Raw genomic sequence first — 9,408 nt, 5'->3', positions numbered from 1 at the left:
ATGGCCACTTGTCCGACTTCAAGCCTTTAAGACCCCATACGCTATATCTTCTGATAGCCAGGCACCATCAGCTTTCTTCACTACACTTGCTTATGCACCCACTTTGACTTCAGTGATCATGTCCGGAATCTATGAACGTTTTAATGCTCCCCTGTACTTTGACATTTACCTGTTGCCATCTACATTTCACAAATGTATTTTTTATAGGTTGCTTGTTTTAGCAGAAAAGTGACATGATCTAACTTAAAATCACCCAGGCAAATTTTAGAGAGAGTGGTGCCTTAGACAAAATAAATAATGGTGAAAGGTGAGAAGTAGTTAGACTTTAGATGTATGTTGTAGTTAGAGCCAACTGGATTTCTGGCAGACTAGATGTGGAGTGAGTGAGAGAGAAAACAGGAAGGGGAAGGTGTGGAAACATTATCTAGAAAAATGGGAGACGAATGAAACAAATGTAATATGATTTCCTTAGAACGCTTTAGTTATTCATTAATTCAAAGTGAGAGCAATCACTATGGGTATGGATTTTTCCCCAGCTATATTCATCCGCATGGTATAGGCCTTGTAAGGTGAAAAGAGATACATCTGTATCAGTTTATGGAAAGATGTGCTTGTTAAATAAAAAGACAAGTTACAGAACATTCACCATAGAGAATATGTTCACATTTGGAGAAAAAAGTTTCAAGAAGCACATATATTATTATTTCTATAAACCTTAAGTAGCTTTTCCCAATGTTTAGCCAAACATGGTTATCATATGATCATTCTAGATAGTATATCTGCAAGTACCAACAACCCTAAATAGAACAACGTTGTTATTTTTCCCTTATTAAAAGGTGATAAATAATAAGGTAGGTCTCATTTATAATATAGCTGTGATAGGTGGGTAGCGGCCATTTTTGAGACATGAATGTATATTAGTCTTTTAAACATTAACATCATCTTTAACATTAAATATATTGCTTGTTTTATATTTTAATGCAGTATTTAAAATTGTTTATAGGACAAAATAATAATTTATGGATTATCAAGGGTTCATGAGGGAGCGGGGAGCGGGGATGGAGGGGAAAAAGTGAGGAGCCTGCTGCCAAGGGCTTGGGTGGAGAAGGTATGTTTTGAGAATGATGGGGCAATGAATGTACAAATGTGCTTTCCACAATTGATGTATCTGTGGATTGTGATGGATTGTGATAAGAGTTGTATGAGCCCCCAATAAAGTGATTTTAAAAATTGTTTATAGGAATTGACGAACTATCGGAAGAGTCAAATGCATTGTAGTCCTATTGAACCTCTATAGTGAACAAAGCGTGGAAAACAACATGAAAGGGGATTGGGACATTTCAAAATTGTTCAATAGAAATGTGATAGACCTAGTCAAACATACAGAAGTTGTGGCTAGCCAATAAACAATAACAAATAAAATGTAGAACATATCTGAAATCAATGTAAACCATGATATTATATCTTTAAACTAAAGATGTGGAATAAATATGCCATGTGCCATTTGAGGCAACATCTTCACCTGACTCATAACTGAATTTGAAAAGGGTACTAAATTACTACTTACATTTAGTGAAAGACAAAAATATAGTGATATTTACAAATTATTGAACTCTCTTGAGAGCATTCAGTCACAGTGGAATATATGAATAAATAGATAACAATTTATCATTATAAATATGTGGTAGGTCCCCCTTTTAAAATCACTCATTGGACCTTTTGCCAGTGACCCATTGAGCCGTCAAAAAGGGCAGACTAAGAACACCACTTTGGGGTGAAGTGGCAATATCTCATGTTGTTCAGCTTCAGTCGGTGATGTGACAAAAATAAAGTATTTATCTATATGTCTATAAAATCTGGTAGAACATTGGCTTGCCATGGACAGAGTTCAGATGGGTCTGTAGCGCCCTCGCCCTGGCAACTCCCCCTCCCACCAGCACCAGCACCACTCACTCACTGGCCCATTCAACCTGATTCGCCTGGAAGCATTAATGACACGCACGTCATCATGAATTCAAAAGCTGTCAATGCATTTATAAAGTTAATTGTATTTGTAGTTTATATCAAAAGCTATGCTCACTGTATATGGCTGTGTTCTCTTAATGTTCTCTGTTTTACTTCTCTGGGTCCTTATTTCTAATGCAATGCCTACACAGAACTCACAGACAATATTCATTATTATAGGGTTTATTAAGGAAGTAAACAAGTTGTAATGCCAGTGAGACTTGCTCAGGGTAGTGTTGCTTATCAGGACATGTTACAAAGTTCTTTCCGGTCTGCTAATAAATGCCCAAAGGAATGTATCACTCCACCTTAAACCTCAATCTGAAGACCTGCTGCTCAAGCTCCAGGGGTCAGCAAACCTAGCTCCCTGAAAAAGTGGCCAGAGCCACCTACTACACAAGCCAACCCAGGGCACAAAAGCACTGAGCTTCATTTGCTCCATAGGTTGGGAACTCCATCACTCTGTTCCATGCTCTGTTTCCTAGTTTTGCTAATGCTCCTCTGCTGATATAGCTGCTTTCTGAATCCAGAAGGCTCAATGCACAGAGAACTGAGTCCAGAGAATCCTGCTTGCAATTACTCACATAGGAATCTTAACAGTATCTTCCTCCCCTCACCATGCAGGAAAAGATCGTTTGGTGGAAAAGATCCTAAAGTGGCTGGTAGAACCACTTTAAATAACTCACTGCCTCTGTAAGTGTGTGTCAAAAAGTATTGCTATAAAAGCACAGAAAACAAATGTATAAAAAGTGAAGGGTTTTTGCTCTTGTAAAAAGTTAAAGTACTGGAGGTCCCCTTGCAGAGGGAGCTCAGGGAGGAGACGAGCCAGACAGGGTGCGCTGTAGCAACGATGAAAAATACAACTTTCCTCTAGTTCCTAAATACTTCCTCCGCCCCCCACTATCATGATCCGAATTGTACCTTGCAAGTCTGGCAAGACCAGAGGGTGTGCACTGGTACGGATGGGAACTGGAAGCACAGGGAATCCAAGGCGGATGATCCCTTCAGGACCAGTGGTGTGAGTGGTGATGCTGGGAGCATAGAGGGAGAGTGGGTTGGAAAGGGGGAACCGATTACAAGGATCTACATGGGATCTACAAGGATCTCCCTGGGCGACGGACAACAGAAAAGTGGGTGAAGGGAGACGCCGGACAAGGCAAGATATGACAAAATACTAATTTATAAATTATCAAGGGTTCATGAGGGAGGGGGAGCAGGGAGGGAGGGGGAAAAAAGAGCACCTGATGCCAGGGGATAAGTGGAGAACAAATGTTTTGAGAATGATGAGGGCAATGAATGTACAAATGTGCTTTACACAATTGATGTATGATGTATGAACTGTGATAAGAGTTGTATGAGCCCCTAATAAAACGATTTAAAAAAAAAGTTACAGTGTTGGAAATCCACAGGAGTAGTTCTACCCTGATTTGTAGGGTCACTATGAGTCAGAATTGACTTGATGGCAGTGAGTTTCAGGGGTTCTTTTATTAGAATTTCATTTAGATGACCATCGTATTGTCTACTAGGCCAATGATGATAAATTGAAGTGGAATGATGCCGCATTCATCATCAAAAAGAAAATCTCACCATCAGTTCTAAAGTGTTAGGATTATATTTATATATCTGCAATAAAAACCAGTTAATACATATATCATTAAAATTAACACAAAGGCAGTGTTGCCAAAGATGAAGAAATTGAAGATGTTTAACCTTCAATATGAAATGTATCAAAAATATACTGATAATTACTGATGGTTAGATTGCAAACGTTGGAAACAAAGAATGATCTGTGGGTGGGAAATGGGACCTTGGCTATAAAACTAATGCCTGTGGCATCATTTTACAAGTCCAAGGACTTATTCATGTGCCTTTATTCATAATCCTTTTCCAACAACATTAAAGGTAACTATGCACATGTATATGGACTATGCACATGGAATACATAGGAATTAAATCCATGGGAAGAAATGATGGAGTTCTGTATTATCCATCAGGAAAAGGCCAGAGGAAAATTTTAGAACAGGCCATCTTAATCGTATGCAAGTTCACATTGAATCTGAAGAAAATTAAAGCAAGTTCACTTGAAACTAGGTATATCCATGAGTATATCCTGCCTGAATATAGAGGCCATCTTAGTTTATTTAACATCACGACCATTAATGACTGAAGAATTGATGAGTCGTGGGGTAGCATCAAGGACATCGAACAACAAGAACGCCAAAGATCACATGAGAGAGAAGAGAAAGAAGACCAAAATGAATGTTAGAAAAGACTAACTTTCTCTTGAATGTAGAGTAGCAAAAGCAAGAAATCGTGAAGTAAAAGAGCTGAGGAAAAGATTTTAAAGGGCAGCTTGAAAATGGCAAATGTTTATAGTGAAATATGCAAAGACCCGAAGACATGGAGTTAGAAAACCAAAGGAGCAGAAAACACTTCGCAGTTCTCAAACTGAAAAGGTGAAGGAAAAGATTCACATCTCTACCAGAAGGAATCGTGTCTGGGGTCTTACAGACTTGACTTAAAAAATAGGAGAAGTACATAAGCCTGAGGGATCCAAGGATAGTAAGGATTAGAATCCAAGACCAGAAGAAGGAACTGTATTGGAGCTTAAATTCTCACCTCATGTGCAGAAAGATAGGTGTTCTGCTGTCAGTCTAGGAAACCCACAGGGGCAACCCTTTCCTATCTTGTTGCTATAAGTCAATATCGACTCCATGGCAGTGAAGTTTTTTTTAGTATGGACGACAGTAAAACCCCAAAATCCATTTGCAAGGTCCCCACATGGATTAGCCTCTGGAGAATCCCCTCTTACTATTGACTAGGGATTGGAATAGCCTTGCCATTAGACAGAGGGCATTGGAAAATGGATTAATACAGATGTAGTTGGGTTGAAATTGAACACCTTATCCTCTTTTCTCCCTCTTGATCCATTGTATAATTGTTCTAGTTTTCATTGTTTTCTGCTTTCTTTTCAGCTGAGCTTTTTCTCTTATTTTGTTGTTGGGTTTTGTTTTGTTATTTTGATATGTGTTTAATTATATGAAATATGAAATAGATTATAGAGACAATAACTGGGTTGATAATTTCTTAAGGTTATGGCAGGGGAGGTTGGGGGGAAGTAGGGAGTTATAAATAGAAGAATGAAGAAAATGTTCTAAAATAAATGGTAGTGGTGATTGTACATTTCTCAATACATTTAAGCCATTAAGTTATAGGATATGTTAATTATATGTCCAAACTTAAATTTTAAAAAGCTCAAACCTCATGGAATATTAAAGAATTTGGGGGGCAAAATATGAATGACACAGGAAGTGTCCAAAAAAATGGAAGGTGTACAGAATCATTGTGCCAAAAAAGTTTTTTTAACATTCAACAATTTCAGGGGATATGATCAAGAACTGATAGTGTAGGAGGAAGACCCCAGTTGAAAGCATTGACAAAATACACAAGCCTTGAAATTTACAAGATGGTTATCTTTCCAACTAACTGGAAGAGACGCCTATTTGTGCCCTTTCCAAAGATGATCAAACAGTGCAGAAATTATCAAACAATATCAGAGAAATAGCACAAAATCAAAAATTTTCCAAAGATAATTTGTAAATGATTGCATTATTACATTGACAAAGAACTTCCAGAAATTCCAGTCGGTTCAGAAGAGGACCTGGAATGAGGGCTGTCATTGCTGATGGCAGGTCAGATCAATCTTTTCTGAAAGCAGAGATTTCCAGAAAAAATGTTTACCTCATAGCATGCTTTAGGGTTTTATTGATGATGCAAAGGCATTTGCTTATGTGGATCTTAATGAACTATGGACGTTACAATGAATGGAAATTACAAAACACTGAAATGCACACAGACCAAGAGAATTTTTGAAGCGTTTATTGATGGAGATAGAAAATACAGCCTTTCAGTATGGATTACAGCTCAATGTAAAAAAAAAAAAAAGATCTTCACAGTTAGACCAACAAGCTACGTCATTAGAAAGCAAAGTATTGATGTTGTTGAGGATATCATTTTACCTGGGTCCACCATCAACATCATAAAAGCAATAGTTAAGAAATCAAACTATGTACTGCATTAAGCAATGGTGCTGCAAAAACAGTGGAACTCATAACCACCAAGGTGATTCTGACTTGTAGCAATTCTGTAGGGTAGAGTATTATTAAAGACCACGTGTCCCTTTGAGGAATTTAGGGTCGCCTGATCCTAGTCATATTTTCAACACTTCTTAAAGATGGGCAATGAATAAGAAAGACAAAAGAATAATTTATCGTGTTGATAAAGAATATTAATAGATCATAGACTGCTTGTTGAACAAACAAATCTGTCTTGGAAGAACTACTAGAATGCTCCTTAGAAAGAAGGAGGGTGAGACATTGTCCTACTTACATTAAAGTTGTTAATGGAAAAGAAAAAGAAAGAAAAGTTGTTAATGGGAGGGAATAGTTCATTGAGAAGAACCTTATGCTTGGAAAAGTAGAATAATTTTATAATTGACCTTTAGGGAGATGGGTTGATACAGTGGATGCAACAACATGCTCAAGCATAGCAACTATTATGAAGATGGCCAGGGTCAGCAACACTCCATTATGTTGTACATAGGGATGGTATGAGTCATCCAATCTAACAGCACCTAACAACAGCACAACTTATTTTGGCTCGTGTGTGGTTTGCTGATCATACAAATCTGTTATTTTCATTTTTTATTATCTAATGACATTTAGTTCCTATGTCTAGCACTTGAAAATATTTTCAATTCAGAATTAAGTTTTATAGAACTTTTCTTACTTTATGACACAATAGTAAGTTAGTTGATTTATGTAGTTTGCTTGTCTTGCAATCTGAAAGACAGACTTGATAGCTGTTAACAACAGGAGCAACAACTGTGTTTGCCTTTCCCAGAGAATTAACTCCTTTGGTAGGCTTAAAGTCGTTATGTTGCTTTTAACTGTGTCACGTCCACCCCCAGTTCATGGCAGTGCTCCCAGGTCCCGTGCCATCTCCAAGATAATTTGCAGAGTAGGCCATTATGGTCCTTAGGATTTTCCTGGGCTGGTCTCGGATCTAGATTACCAAGCTTTGCTTCCGGGTTTATCTTAGTTTCAAAGATCTAGTGAATCCTGTTCAGCATCATAGCAATACTCACCACTGACAGATGGGTGATGTGTCAGGCTGGGTTGACTAGAGAAACAAATCCATTGATACTCGTATGTACGTAAGAAAGAGCTTTATATCAAGAAGTAAGCATCTATCAGGAAAATATCCCAGCCCAGTCCAACTCAAGTCCATAAGTCCAATACTAGCCCATAAATCCCTTTCAGATTTACGCAATCACATGCAATGATATACGATGCAGAAAAGATCACAGGACTGGGTGCAAAGTCATGTGGATCCAATGTCAGTGCAAACATGGCAGGATTCCTGCAGCTTTCTGGGTGGCCAGCAGGCAGGAAAGTGAAGCCAGAAAGAGAGGCTGGCCTTTAGAGAACTGTATATCTCAGTCACACCTCCAAGTGAGATCATCAGCCTGTGGCCTGATTGACAGTCTAATCTCCACCCATATCTTCTTACAGGTGCCATGTTGGCACAGAAAACCTAACTGCGACAGGTGATGACTGTATAAGAGAGAATATGACCAAGTATGGAGCCCTCGTTTCCCATATGGAAGATGAAAATTCTGCCACTGACTGCCATTGCTGACTAAAGTTATTATCCCCAAAACAAAAACCAAACCAAATGCCATCAGGTTGATGCCAACTCATAGTGACTCTGAGACAAGAGTAGAACTGCCTCCTATGTTACCCAGACTGTAACTATTAATGGGGTGGAAAGCCACGGCTTTCTCCCAAGCAGCGGCTGGTGGTATTGAACAATTCACCTTGCAGATCGAAACCCACTTGTAACCATTCCACCATTATAGGTCTGTTTATTTCTTCTAGGTGAAGTGTGTGATTGGAAACAATTTTGTGATCTTGCAGTATATACTGTCGTGTTTTAAATTTTGAGCTATCTACTAAGTCTTCTTTTTAAAAAATTATTAAAAGATCATTGTATTGTGGGCTCTTACAACTCATTTTACAATTAAGTCTTCTTTTAAGTTGCCTTTATACATCCATTGACTATTGTAATGATTTTTATAGATGCCTTTTGCCCGTTTGTCACCTATATGGACACTTCATTTCCCAACATGTTTTTTTTTTTTTTTTATGTTTCTCTTTTTTAATTGCTCATTTTTTTCTTGGAAACTTTAAAACAAAACTTTTAATAAGAATGCAAGTGCTTCTCTGAATTAAAGTTAATAGGAATAGTGTCACCAACTGCCTCTGTTCTATAAATTATAGGAAAAAGAACTTATTTGAAACAAATTAAATTTTAATTAAGTGTCTCCAGTTATGCTTCAGCAGGGGACTATTTAGCATATTCATATTTAATACAAAAAATTTTAATCCAAATATGATTTTTAACCCTAGCTATTCTTTTCAGTAAATTAGCATAAAATATCATAACTTATTCTTGTGATTTTACCATGAGGATCAGGTTTTTTTATTACCTTCTTAAACTGATTATGATAAGTCTATATAGTAGTAATCTGTATAACTGAATTTTCTATATAGAAGCATTTTGTGGTACATATATGTATATATATGATACTTTGTGTAATTTGTGACTTAATTTTATATACTAATTAGTAATGCAAAAAATAAAGTATACATAGATTTCATATAAGACATTTAGATGAGATTTTTTTCATGGTTTTATTTCATTTTGTTTGGTCGATGTAAATCTTATTTTCATTTCAAAAAGGATAGAGTATACTTAAAACTACATATTTCCATGCAAGTGTTAGCCAAATTTCTGCATTGCAAGTAAGGCAAACAGGCTGAGTCTCATAAAAGTAATAAACCACATTATCTTCACGTGTGTATCCTCCCCATCCTCCTTTACTACCTCCAGTATAAATAGTGTGTTATTTATGAAAACGCACTGGATTATGTTTTATCCTTCAAACTTACCTCATTATTTTAAACAGATTATTAAAGCAGTGATGTTACATTTCCACCAGTCATCCTTGAGGCACAGCAGCCTCCTGAATAACAGAACACAACTTTACCCAGTTTTATGCCGTCCTTGCAGTATTTGGGCCTGTGGTTACAGGCAGCGCTATGTCAATCCATCTCACGGAGAGCCTGTGTTTTTTCACTGCCCCTTTACTTTATGAATCCTAATGTTCTAGGAGCATCCTGGCTGTACTTCCTCTAGACAAATATGCTCATTCTCCTGGCAGTCCATGGTGTGTAGTCAATATTCCTCACACGAACACCACAATTCAAATGTGTCAGTTCTTCAGTTTTGCTTTTTCATTATCCAGCTTTTGCATGCATATGCGCTAGGATAGAAGATACC

At 37.4% G+C, this 9,408-nt stretch overlaps 1 non-coding gene across 1 annotated transcript; it reads left to right on the top strand.

Moving 5' to 3' along the window:
• The first annotated feature begins 1,691 nt into the window (after positions 1-1,691).
• Positions 1,692-1,826, top strand: LOC115872894. Its single transcript, XR_004048096.1, has one exon. It is a non-coding gene; the product is annotated as a small nucleolar RNA SNORA21 (small nucleolar RNA).
• The last annotated feature ends 7,582 nt before the right edge of the window (positions 1,827-9,408 follow it).

This window comes from Echinops telfairi, unplaced genomic scaffold (assembly GCF_000313985.2).
Source record: "Echinops telfairi isolate 266 unplaced genomic scaffold, ASM31398v2 ScPeMD7_4;HRSCAF=17, whole genome shotgun sequence".
In the NCBI taxonomy this organism is placed as follows: Eukaryota; Metazoa; Chordata; class Mammalia; order Afrosoricida; family Tenrecidae; genus Echinops; species Echinops telfairi.
The sequence above is the reverse complement of the archived record's forward strand: the minus strand, read 5'-3'. Positions and strand labels throughout refer to the sequence as shown.